Source organism: Cucurbita moschata, unplaced genomic scaffold (assembly GCF_002738365.1).
Source record: "Cucurbita moschata cultivar Rifu unplaced genomic scaffold, Cmos_1.0 Cmo_Scf00076, whole genome shotgun sequence".
Taxonomy (NCBI): domain Eukaryota; kingdom Viridiplantae; phylum Streptophyta; class Magnoliopsida; order Cucurbitales; family Cucurbitaceae; genus Cucurbita; species Cucurbita moschata.
In genome coordinates this window covers 814,880-828,939 of record NW_019268592.1, presented here as the reverse complement: position 1 = coordinate 828,939, position 14,060 = coordinate 814,880, and the positions used below count along the sequence as shown (strand labels likewise).

The 14,060-nt window shown below is 35.4% G+C and overlaps 1 long non-coding RNA gene across 1 annotated transcript in view; it reads right to left on the bottom strand.

Annotated features, from left to right (window-relative positions):
* The window catches only part of LOC111438522, a 21,081-nt gene extending 11,226 nt beyond the window's left edge, over positions 1-9,855 (bottom strand). The window contains exon 1 of the long non-coding RNA XR_002709681.1: positions 9,787-9,855. This is a non-coding gene — a long non-coding RNA (uncharacterized LOC111438522). The remainder of the gene's footprint in view (positions 1-9,786) is intronic.
* Between the last annotated feature and the right edge of the window lie 4,205 nt (positions 9,856-14,060).

Below are 14,060 nucleotides of genomic sequence, written 5' to 3'. Positions count from 1 at the left end.
GGATACCCCTATCCCATCACGAGGGTACGGACGCGTACATCCAAATGGCAGGACAACGATCGTTATGCCCTGCATAGCGCTGCCGTGACGGTTTTAGTTTTAACGGGTCTCGGTGGGCCCCCAGAGCATGCCCACCGGCTAGGGACAGTGGCCCAACGGTGTGCGAACTATCTAGTGAGCCCATACTCGCACGTATGGGCTGCGTGTAGAGTATATGGTACACGTCTACGATTACCTGTTAGGATTACATCGTAGGAAAGACGAAACGAAACGAAACGAAAGATAGGTCCCATCATTTCATTGCATGTGATTGTCGCATTTAACCCCAATAGTGGGGTCACTTACTGAGTATTTCTTTAAATACTCAAGCCATGTGCTACTACATTTTTCAGGTTAAGGCAAGACATTCCTGTACGGCTGACGACGGCATCGCAACTCAAGATCATGGCACATGCATAGGATAGTGGCATTGATTTTCTTAGACTTTGGATAGAATAGAATGTTTTAAACTTAAACGCTTATTTATTTTATTTCAAGTCTTTTGTTGTGTCATTTTAAAGATGTTTTCGAAACACGTAAGTCCATGGCTGTGTTTTAAGTTAAAGGTTATGTTTTATGGAATTTAAATGAAGTCTTCCACATTTAATGTTTATGGTATGTATACAGTAGCGACCTTAAATTAAGTAGAAAATTTTGGGTCGTTACATAAACTTAGGAACAAATACAAAATATTTAAAACAAAAGGATGTGTAGGATGATGGTGAGACTTGTATATGGCACCTACTCTAGAGTTCACTTCCGAACTTGACCAGCTCCTTGTTTACTTGAAAAACATGGAAAACATGGAATGAGTACAAAGACAGTAGGCTCTTAAAAGTGTTCTTAATATGCTAGGGGTCTTATATGTTTCTTTTCTTGTTTTGGTTCTTGTTGTAAATACTTAGGCCCTTTAGTTATGTTCTTGACTTGTGAGTTCTTATCTAGATCTATCCTAAGGACCTTGGTCCTTGGATTTTGAGGTCTCAACCTTAGTTCTAATCTAAGGCTCTTAGTATTATGGTTCTGGGTTCTTGTCTTCAAAACTTAGATCTTGATCCATGTTTTAGTCCTTGTTCGTTGTCTTGTTCTTAGTTACTTGTTTTGTTCTTGTTTCGTTCTCCAAGACACTCCCCCTAGGATTTATGGTACTAGTCATGAACCTGACAACCTGTGTCCAAGGCTTCATACGTTTCAAGCAACACAGTATGAACCTACGTCCAAAACTTCATGCATTCAAAGCGACGTAGTCTGAACCCGCATCTAGGGCTTGCGCTGTGATACGGTCTATAAACCTACATCCAAAGCTTCTTACGTTTTAAGCTATGTAGTCTAATTTTGCATCCAAGGCTTGTCTTGTGATACAGCCTAAATACCTATGTCCTAGGCTTAATTAGTTCCAAACGACATAGTCTAAATACTTACGCTCAAAGCTTCATACGTTCCAAGCAGCGTAGTCTGAAACCCTGCACCCAGGGCTTGTCCTATAGTATAGCCTGAATACCTATGCCCAAGGCTTCATGTGTTCCAAGCGGCATAGTCTAAATACATACGCTCAAGGCTTAATATGTTCCAAGCAGCGTAGTCTGAGTCATGAACATGCTTTAGCGTGGGAGGTCTTAGATGTTTCTTGACTTTCTGTGTCTTGAGGACATTGGTCTCCTATCGTTCAGTGGCACCTAACATTCTTCTTACCAAGAATTAGGGATAAAATGACCAAAATGCCCCTAGAACTCCTTATGATATTTTAAGGTTTATGCATACTCCAAACGACTTGCTGCTTCTTGTAAGGCCTATTCCTTAGTTTTTAACAATAATTTATATTATTTTATTTGTAATTTAATTGTACATGGTATGAAAATCCAAGGTTATTAATGTAATCTTGAATAGTATGTGGTTGACATACAAGAGGATCATATTCAAGTAAAAACCTAAAGAGTCTATAGTATATGGATAAGGTTGGGTGCCTTATCCGGGTAACACTATTGATACACACACTTTGTAATTGCTACAAATGATTAGATCCAAATCATTCACGTGGAAGCATGTAAATGGGGGTATCCTATACAATGAGTTTGTATAAGACTGAACCATGAAATATTTAAGCACTCTTTATAAATCCGTTAATTGAGAAGATTAATATTTCACATGATGATCATATGCAACTCGATCTTCATCCTGAGTGAGTTATGTAATCCTGCCTCTAAGGGCTTGTACTTTGATTTACATGAGTGAGAATGACTCTTTTATTCGATTCAACATGCCTACCATTTTGGGGACTTGACCAAATAGGGAGTTGAGAACATAATATCGTGAGATGGAATTCACTCCTTTCCATATAAGGAAAATAGATGAGTTGTTCTCTTAATTACTGATTTCGGGACTTGAATAATGGGGCCCCAACCTCTCATTGGCTTGAGAGGGACTTGGTTTATGATTGGATCATAAACAAATTGTTCATTTAGAGAACCAGTGGTACTTAAGGTGAAAGATGTAATTACAGGAGTAAAACGGACTTTTGACCTAGCTATAATTATGAACAACTCGTGAAGAATCGACTTCCTTGTAATGGTTCTATTAGTGGACATAACTTGTCCTATAGTGCATAAGAGTGCAACTCTAGATCTACAGTGGAGTGACCTATATTTAATGAATGAAAATTGATTAATTAAAGAGTTTAATTAATTAATTTATATCATTGGAACTTATAATCGGTAGGTCCATAACATCCCCATGCTGTTAGTAAGTTCAATTTATTTGAAAGAAAATTTGAAGTTTTCAAATTGATATTTAATATATTAGATATATTAAATATAAAGGAGAAAATAAATTTAATTTGAAATGTCAAATTAATATTTAATATATTAGCTATATTAAATAAATTGAGAAAATATATTTAATTTGAAGTTTTCAAGTTAATATTTAATAAATTAGATATGGTAAATATAAATGGAGAAAAATATATTAATTTAAAGGGTTCAAATTAATATTTAATATATTAGATATATTAAAGAAAAATATATTTATTGTATCTGATACAATTAAATATTAAATCAATTAATGTATTTTAATATATTAAATAAAAATATATTTGAAATTTGAATGAGATTCAAATTAATTAAATATATATTAGGATATCTTATAATATCTAAATATGATTGTTATAAGGTTATATCCTAATATATTAAATATGCAAATATATTATTTGGCAAATATTCTCTAAGAGTCCCTATAAATAGGACCCTCGGGTTGAGCCAAAGACACACCCATCTCTCCCACTTTCTCTGGAGAATGAAATTACATCTTGAGAGAATTTTCGAAACTCTCCTCCAATTCCTTTGGGATTTTCTTTCAAGCGGCTCCCACAAACCTTGACCTTTTGTTCGAGTCATAGTAAGAAAGATCTTGTGGAATGTTGAAGAATTTCTACATTGTTGGAATACTCCGAGTAGTCTTGCAAACTAAGGTTTCTACAAAGGTAGAGTTTTAAATCTCGTATTTATTGATTTTCTTTTAATTCGTAATAAAAATCAAAACGGTTCTCAATACTTCCACTACGTGGATGAAGAGTTCATTCCCTTCAGTTAACGACAATCGTCAGCAACATCCGTTCATTAGGTGACATGGTGGAGGAGATCTCCGTCGTCAAGAAGTTCCTTCAAGCTGTTCCCCAAAGATTCATGCAAATTGTTATCTGCAATGAGTAGTTTGGCAACCTCAAGAACGTGTCAGTTGAGGAGGTCGTGTTGGGTTTTATGTCCTAAAACTCATAGTTTGTAAACAAAAACATATTCTGTTTTCAATAAAGTTATTAGTGATGTTTATTCAGCAAAAATTGTTATTGAATAAATTGAATTTTACCTTCATTAATCTAAATCCAATAAACTAAGAACACTCTGGTTATAGTATGATTACTTAAACTATATGTAGAGACATAAGAGTGGATCAAGTTCAAGTATATAGCCAAAATAATCTATAGTACAGGGATAAGGCTGAGTACCTTATTGTGGGGACACTATGGATGCGGCCCACTTTTGTATATGATATAAACAATGTGATCACTAAATTGTACATGTGAAGACATGTGAGTGGGGGTGTCCTATACAATGAGTATTGCATAAGATCGGACCATGAAGAAAACCACTCTCACTTTATAATGTTGTTTACTATTGAGACTGATTTTTTCATTTGATGACCTAGGTAACTCGATCTTAATCCTGAGCTAACTATGAACTCCTATTTATTCGGAATCATCCTTATATTTGCATAGGTGAGAGTAGCCTGAGTTCACCGACTCAATATGCCTCCAATTTCAGAGGTAAGACTAGTGAATAGCTGGGGACATAGGGTGTAAGATGGAATTCACTCCTACCCGCTTTTAAGGACAGTAGAGAGGTTGTTCCCTTAAGTACTGACTTCAGGTCTTGAACAAGGGGCCCCACCCTCTCATTGGCCTAAGAGGGATTCAGTTTAGTGGTTGGACCACAAACCAATTGTTCATTAGAGGATAAGTGAGACTTAAGGAACAAGAAGTAACTTTAGGGGTAAAACGGTAAATTGACCCAGCTCTAGTTACGAACAATCTGTGAAGGATCGACTTACTAATCATGGTTATATCAAATGGACAAAAATATATCTATAGTGAGGGGAGTGCAACTACTAAGCTATAGTGGAGTATCCTAGTAGTTAACGAATGTTGGTTAATAAGGTTAATGAGTTTAGTCGGTTAAACTCAGATCATTGGAGCCCATGATCTGTAGGTCTATTAGGTCCCCCTTCTAGATCATATCGGACTAAACCTTAGAACAGCTTGACGAGTGAGTTCGAAGTGTTCGAACTCAAATTAGGGAATATACGCTAAATATATACGATATATTTAACCACATTTTGTTTTAATTATGAACTAAATAAAAAGAGAGAATTGGAGATATTTAAATATTTTAATTATGAATAGGGATTCAAAATCAATATGTGCCCAAATTGATTGGGATTGGCATTTGATTTAATGTTAAATATTAATTAAATTGTTTAATTAATCATTTAATATTATTTTGATTTGAAATTAATTATTTAAATTAATTGTTGAATTAAAATAAAAAAAAGTCAAAATATTGACTTGGAAAAATCCATGTTTAAGCCCATGGAATATTGAGTGTCAATATATGGTTTAACAAATTTGCATGTTTGCCACGTAACCCCACAAATTTGAGTGGAATTTTGAGTGTCAAAATTTGGTTTACCAAACATGCATGTTTGTCAAATAAACCCCACAAATTTGATTAAAATTTTGAGTGTCAAAATTTGGTAATCACAAATTTGCATGAACATGCAAATATGATCAATAAATAGAGTGATCAAGGTACATGGAAATTCTTCTCGAAAAACTTTGAGAAAATCTCTCAAAATTCTCTCTTTATATATACTAAATTCCTATCAAGTTTAGTCACTCACCGGATTCCACAATCCCGTTCTAAGGCCAGAGAATAGTAAGGAAGACACTAGTGGTGGTTCAAAATCGGTTCGTGAGGAAAAATGAATTTGAACTACACAAGGTTAGTATTCAAACTGACTGAGTTTCAATGCTTTTGAACATGCTAGCTAATTTACTATAATTGATGTACTTAGAGTGCCTAATATCCAAATTGCTTCTGCACGTGTTATAGTAACACCATCAGGTCGTTGGTCGTCTTAAGATTCATGAGGAGAGACTTTGTGGCTATGAAGACAAAGAGAAGGAAAAAAAACCTCTTAATCACACATGAGGAGTGGCTGTGACAATACCTCAAAAATTCCGAACATTGTTAACCCTTAGAAGGACGAGAGAATGATCAAGTGTTACTCTTGTGGAAAATATGGGCACTATACGGTAGAGTGCCGCAAGAAAAGCGAGATGAGGAGGCAAATCTCACACTCATGCAAGATCGAAGCCCGCACTGATGTTGGCCGAGAAGATGCCCAACTTGTTGATGCTCAATGAAGAAAAGGTTATGGCAAAACTTCTCACAAAAGGAGAAGACGAGTGGAGACCAACATGTGGTACCTTGACAACGGAGCAAACAACCACATGATCGAAGATCGAACAAAGATCAAGACGCTTGATGAGAAGCTCATTGGAAATGTGATGTTTAGCGATGGATCAATTGTACCAATCCAAGGCAAAGAGATCCATCTTGCTCAAGTGCAAAAATGGCGACCAACGTTTACAAAACAAGGGATAATGATATGAACCAAGACATCAATCATGCAATATAAACTTCAAGGAAAATGTAAAGAAAATATTGTCAAAATTATCCAAAGTGTTAGGTTATGGAGCCTGCTGCTTATTTATAGTTGAGTCAACGGTTATACATAGTAAAACTATATTTGGTAAATGACATATGAAGTAAATTGTCATAAATAGTAAATAGCTGTGTATAGTAAAAAGCTATATATGGTAGATAGTTATATATAGTAGATGGTTATATCTAGTAAAGCTATACATAGTAAGCTAAACCATATATATATCCCCTCAGACACAGCTTTGAAAATGTACTTTCTATATTCTCTATATTCTCTCTTACTGTACATACTTGTAGTCATCAATATAATTCTTTAGCAAGAGTTCTCCTTACATTTTCTTTATCCTGTTCTTTGGTGTTCATCTAGATCAGGTGTGTGCGTTGTATCGCGATCCTAACAACTTGTATCAGAGCGATGCGGAAGTCACCACGATCTGTGAAGATGAAAAGTTCAAAGATTGGAATTGAGAAGTTCGAGGGATCCGATTTCGGTTTCTGGAAAATGCAGATTGAAGATTATCTGTATCAGAAAGGTCTTCACGAACCTTTGTTGGGGGTGATGTCAGATACCATGACTACAGAGCAGTGGAAGCTCAAGGATCGACAAGCCTTAGGGCTGATCCGGTTGACGCTATCCAGAATGTGGCGTTTAACATCATCAAGTAGAAGACAACATCAGATCTGATGAACGCGCTGTCGAATATGTATAAAAAACCATTGGCTATGAACAAGGTGTATTTGATGCGGAGATTGTTCAATCTATAGATGTCTGAAGGTCGATCTGTTATGAATCATATAAATGAATTCAATATGATCGTAAGTCAACTAAGTTCGGTGGAAATTAATTTCGAAGATGAAATTAAAGCATTGATTTTGATGTCATCTTTACCCAAGTCGTGGGATACTGTTGTTGCCGCAATCAGCAGTTCCCGAGGATCTGAGAAACTAAAGTTTGATGAAATTCGAGATGTAGTTCTCAGCGAAAGTATTCGCAAACGAGAAATTGAAAATTCATTTGGTAGTGCTCTCAGTGTTGACCAACGGGGAAGAAGTAAACTGAAGGGCCGAAACAAAGGGCGATCAAAATCAGAGAACCGAAAAAAATATTCAAATAGACCAAACATAACGTGTTGGAATTGTGGAGAAAAAGGTCACTTTCGGACAGATTGTACAAGACCAAAGAGGAAGCAGAATCACAAATCCGGAGATGATGATGATTCTATAAATTTAGCAGACGACGTTGGGGATGCTCTAATCCTTTGCGTGGATAGTTCGATTGAATACTGGATTTTGGATTCAGGTGCATCTTTTCATTCGTCTCCAAATAAAGAGTTGTTTCAAATTTGAAGTCTAAAAATTTCGAGAAGGTGTATCTTGCGGACAACAAAGATTTGGAGATTAAAGGAAAAGGAGATGTCTGCATAAAAACTCCGACAGGAAATCAGTGGACATTAAAGGATGTCAGATATATTCCTGGTCTCAAGAAGAATCTGATCTCTATTGGTCAGTTAGACAGCATAGGTTATGCAGCAAAGTTAGGGAAGAGTTCGTGGAAGATTATGAAGGGTGCTACGGTGGTAGCACGTGGCTCAAAATCTAGAATCTTATACACCACTGCAGGGTGTATGAACATAGTTGCTATTGCTGAGAGTGCTTCAAATTCAAGTCTATGGCACAATAACTTGGACATATGAGCGTGAAAGGAATGAAGACGCTGGCTGCGGAAGGAGTTTTAAAAGATCTAAAGTCTGTTGATCTAGGTCATTGTGAGAACTACGTTATGAGCAAGCCGAAACGAGTTAGCTTCACAAGGACTGATAGAGAATTGAAGAAAGTGCGATTGGAAATGGAACCAGATGTGGAGCAAGGTTCGAAGACAACGAAGCAAGTGGGAGTTGAGCTTGAGTTGGAGGAAAACTCACCTAGTGATGTTGTAGTAGATACTCATGAAACTCCTGAGTCTACTGCTGAGGAACCAGATGTGGAGCAAGGTTCCAAAACCACGAAGCAAGTGGGAGTTGAGCTTGAGTTGCAGGGAAACTCACTTAGTGATGTTGTAGCAGATAATCATGAAACTCCTGAATCTACTGCTGAGGAACCAGATGTGGAGCAAGGTTCCAAGACCACGAAGCAAGTGGGAGTTGAGCTTGAGTTGTAGGGAAACTCACTTAGTGATGTTGTAGCAGATACTCAAGAAACTCCTGAGACTACTGCTGAGGAACCAGATGTGGAGCAAGGTTCCAAGACAACAAAGCAAGTGGGAGTTGAGGTTGAGTTGTGGAGAAAACCACCTAGTGATCTTGTAGCAGATACACAACAAACTCCTAAGGTTGTTGTGGAGGAATCAGCAGTAGAGCAAGTGGCACCTGAATCGGTGTTGAGAAGATCATCTAGTACTATCAAAGTACCAGATATGTATGTACCTTCATTACACTATCTGTTGCTGATGAAAGGGAACCACAACCCTTTGAGGAGGCCCAACAGTTGGAGGATACAACCAAGTGGGAGCAAGCCATGGATGATGGGACGTCTAGGCTTCAAAAATGAATTGTACTGAGGCTGAGTACGTGGCAATAGCTGAAGCTGGAAAGAAGATGATATAGATGACTGACTATCTGAAAGAATTGGGCGAGAAACAGCACGAATAAATTCTTTATAGAGATAGTCAGAGTGTCGTACAGTTGGCGAGGAACCCGGTCTAACATTTAAAGATAGAACACAGAAGGCGATACCATTTCACTTGCAGGTTAGTGGAAGATAATGATGTGTTTTGAGAAGATAGAGGGTGCAAAGATTCCAGCAAACATGTTGACAAAATGTGTTGATGTTGGAATATTGAGGTTGTGCAAAACCTCAATTGGTATGGTGCAGTAAAGATATTCATGATCGTTTGAGAATGAAATTATTGGTTGACTCGAATTAGTCTCCAAGTGTGAAAATTGTTAGCTTATTTATATCTGAGTCAACGGTTATACATAGTAAAACTATATTTGGTAAATGACATATAAAGTAAATTGTTATAAATATTAAATAGTTGTGTATACTAAAAAGCTATATCCGGTAAAGCTATATATGGTAGATAGTTATATATAGTAGATGGTTATATCTGGTAAAGCTATACAGCAAGCTAAACCATATATATATCCCCTCAGTCACAGCTTTGAAAATGTACTTTCTATATTCTCTATATTCTCTCTTACGTACATACTTGTATTCATCAATATAAATCCTTTAGCCAGAGTTTTCCTTACATTTTCTCTATCCTATTCTTTGGTGTTCATCTAGATCGGGTGTGTGCGTTGTTGTGCGATCCTAACAAAAAGATGTGTCAATTCATGTCACATTGAAGAAGAATCAAGTTTCATTGTTATAATTTTGGTGGATCATAATGGTGAGTTATGATGTTTATTTAATGTATTTTAAGGCTTATTTACATGGTAGTTAATTATAACCATAATGTATACATAAAGACTAATTATGATCATAAAATATAGTTACAACTCTTGGAATGACTCATGGAAGATTAAGGGTTTTTATTTTGCCATGATATCTATACAGACCTTTCCCCCATAGCATCTGACGATGCATTAGTACATTTAGCTCGACGAGTCAGGTCGAGGAGGTACGTATATGAGCCTGCCTTATCGGTCCATGTGTGTGTTCGTGGGTTGTGTGTGGGTGAAATATCACACATCCAACCCTACCTGGATTGGAAAGAGTTCAAGGCCATGCTATATTGTTTTTAAAGTATAGGCCCCATCATGTATGTATGTGTTTGTTTTACCTAACCCCAACCGTGATGTTTTTTACTTCGTATTTTTTAAAATACTCAAGCTACATGCTACTTTTATATTTCCCGTAAAGTTAAAGCGTTCATGTACGATGGCGATGATACTGGAATGACCATGAAAACTAAGTTAGGATAGTAGTATGCATTGTTTTTCTTTAGTAGTTTCATATGTTTTTCCGGAGCTTTTGTTTTTTAAATGAAACTTAGGTTAATCTTTTTTGTTTTGAAGTTGATGTTATATTATTTCTTATTTTTCAATTGAACATATAAGTTTTTCCCGATATGTTAATAAAGGTTTTTGCACGTAGTGACACTTATCGCCACTAAAAAGTTTTAAATAGTTGCTAGTTGATATTTAATTTAACTTAACCCTGCATATTTGATGTCGTTAAGGAATAATTGAGGGTTCATTCGGTTTTGATTATTAATTTCCAAACGTGATAATTAGAAATGCGTCTTGAAAACGTGTAAAATATGTGGGAAAATATGATGGAACACAAATATGGTGCTAAACATAAACTGTCTCTATCGTTTTTTGGTTTAAACAACTTGGTCCGAAGTGTTCTGCAATTTATGAGCTGTCCATCTCATGTTCTTGAAATTACTATTTGTTTTTCTTTCTTATTATACCGTTCATATAGTTTAAAATACATGTTTTCATTTATATTTCTAACTTTTATCAGCTACAATATAAACATAAACACAACTATCATAACTTCAGTTCTATTGACTCAGCGATGTCATCATCTGTGTACGAATATCATACATTTACCGAAAAGGAAATAACACATGACTTGAGTATTTAAAAATACTCAATAAGTAACTCCACTATTGTGGTCAAGAAATGTAAACTTATGAATCATGTTGGGACCTATTCTTTTATTATCATCATGACCTTAGTCACACTTTATTGTCCTGGCCGAACTGATGTGCATTACTTCTCTATACACGGCCTACGTGTGTATATGTACCCCTAGACCTTGCCTTCGACTAGCGTACACTCACACTGCCAGAAAAGTTGTAGAGGGAAAGGAGCGTGCATAATATTATAGTGGACATAATACCATAATTTACGCATCCATACTCATCGTAAGGGAGAAGTATTTAAATGCACGTGATACACAATATGTATGAAGTCTCCATAATTTTCAATCATGCATGTAAGTATGATACAAGTCATATCTCCATTTGTTTAAAAACATAATTTTCATGAATAGTATACATAACTTAACAATATTTTATAAATGTGAAATGTACATGTTAATGTGCATGACATAAAGTATAAAGTATAGAGGTTATAATGCATCACACAATATGGAAGTCATCACAAGATATATAACATAATTTGTCATCACATAGCATAACATCATACACGTCAAACTGTAATGACCCTAATTTCTTATTAAAAACAAGGTCGTCACTGCATGTATGACCTGTCTAATATGCTGCGGACAAGTTCAGTTAAATCATTTCGTAAACGATGTCATGAACTTACATGTTCGTAAAATGCATTTCAAATAACAGTGACCATCAATGAAAATTTTGAAAACAAAATAAAAAAAAGTTCAAAATAACAAAACCGCTCTAATATAACCTAAGGGCAAGAATGCAAACATAAATGCAACTATCCTACCTTCGGTTCTATAGCCTTCACAACGATGTCATCATCCGTAAAGAGATACCTTACCTTTACGTGAAAAATAAGAATAGCACATGTCTTGAATATTTTAAGAAATAGTGAGCAATATTGAGGTTATGAAATGCAATCACATGCCATCATGATTGGGACATATCTTTTCATCAACATCATGGTTTTTCTCTCACTTTTCAGTCTCTACCAAATTAGATGTGCAATACTTCTCTACACACGATCCATACATGCGCACATGGACCCTAAGGTAGGCTTGTATACATACCCTCTAGACTTGGCCTTCAGCTAACGTACACTCACGCAGTCAAAAAGCTACAAAAAGAAAGGAGCACATATAATATCCTAGTGTACATAATATCTAGTGTACATGTTCGTACTAACCCTAATAGAGAAGTATCATGATCCACATGACATACAAAATAGATGAGGTTCCCAATTTTTTAAATCATGGCATATATGTATGATGCAAGTCATACTTCTGTTCTTTTCATAAACATAACTTTTTGAATCACATATGTAGCTTAACGTCTCATAAACCTAGAGTGAATATGCTTACATAGTATGCTTGGCATAACATGTAGAGGTTTCATGCACAAAAAGATCCATAACATAACATAATCGTCTCATGATATAAATTATAACATAGCATGAACATAACATAATACATGTCAAACAATCACAAAACACAAAACATATTCAACTTGGATTTTTAATCTTACTTTTGACGAAAATTTCTAGGTTCAGCTTTATGTAGTTCGATTTCACCTATTTTATCTCATCAACTCAGAAAATTGAACTTAAAATCTAACCATGGGACCAATAGAACTTAATTACTTATAACAATCATAAATAATTATTTATGATCAAATATTACGAGAACAATAGTTTATGTTGAAATTTTTTGCCTTCATTCGACCAAAAATACTTTTGGGGCCAAAACGGATAAAATTAGCTAAAAGGACAAAGTTTGGCTGAATAGAAGCCATCGTGTTGAAGACAACCACTTACACGAATTGATGACTTGGAACAACTGGAGTCGACTGCTGCGTCGATTTTGCTAGAAAGATACTCACAAAAGTCTCATAAATTGGCTTCATTCTCTCTGGAAGTGTTTATCCCATTAAGCGTGCATCTCGAAATCAATGTTGTGCATGCTACAATATCAATTGGACCTTTCCACATCCTTGCATTTGAACTATATATCAACTCACCAAACAAACAAATGCTAGCCACACTCATCAACCCATTTCTGTACACATTTTGATTATATTAACAACAATGTATTAGTCCCTCAAGAATCCAACTTCAACCCACAATAAACAAGTCCGTGAACTTCAGTACTCAACTCAAATATTTCACCATTAGTAGATATGGTTTTCTTTAGAATTTTCATTTCAGACTTTCCATAAAAAAAATAATAAAAATCGCGTCAGGTAAGGAAAAGTTTTCACACTCTTGTAAAGATTGCTTCGTTTTTCTCTTCAACCGAGGTAGGATTTCACATATAACCTAAAGGCACAACAAATATACTACAAGCAAAGGTTACAAAATTCGGATAAGATTTTATGGAGTCTTCATTTCTCACATAACTATTCAGCATAGCATGGAAAGAAGATTACTTAGGATTATTGGAGTCCTACGTTAAACAATTAAGGGAAGATCATGGGTATACAAGTAAAGGGCACTATCTCAATAGGTTCCGGCCTTTTAGGAAAACAAAAGTAAAGTCATGAAATGTTAAATTGAAAGTCAAAAATATCATACCAATGTAGATGTCCATTATCTGTACCTATTCACACCTTTTGTTCGTTTAAAAAATTAAATATAAAAAACTATAAAAGTTAACGTCCAAAGTAAGTTCACTCTTTTCATTGTATCGAAAATAAAATTTAGATCCCAATAAAAAACACCCAAAACTCTAAACAAATGACATGTAAATTCAGAAAATACGGTAAACATACTACAAATTAACCTAAAATTTATTATAATACTTGGAGTGCTCACCTTTCACTCCCTTAATTTGAAGAAATTCAACATGGCATGTATCGTAAGAGTTTCGAAATAAATAAAATGTGACTATTCTAATACAAATTTCATGGTCTTCAATGTGATACCACTGTCATCTGTACAGGGTGTCTTGCCTTTACCTAAAATACAAGAATAGCACAAAGCTTGAGTATTTTAAGAAATATTGAGTAAGTGAGCTACAAACACATACAAAATGATGAGACCTATCATTTAAAATCGTCTTTTCTTAGGCGATCAGTCCGGGCAAATTGGATGTGTAGTACTTCTCTACTCACCA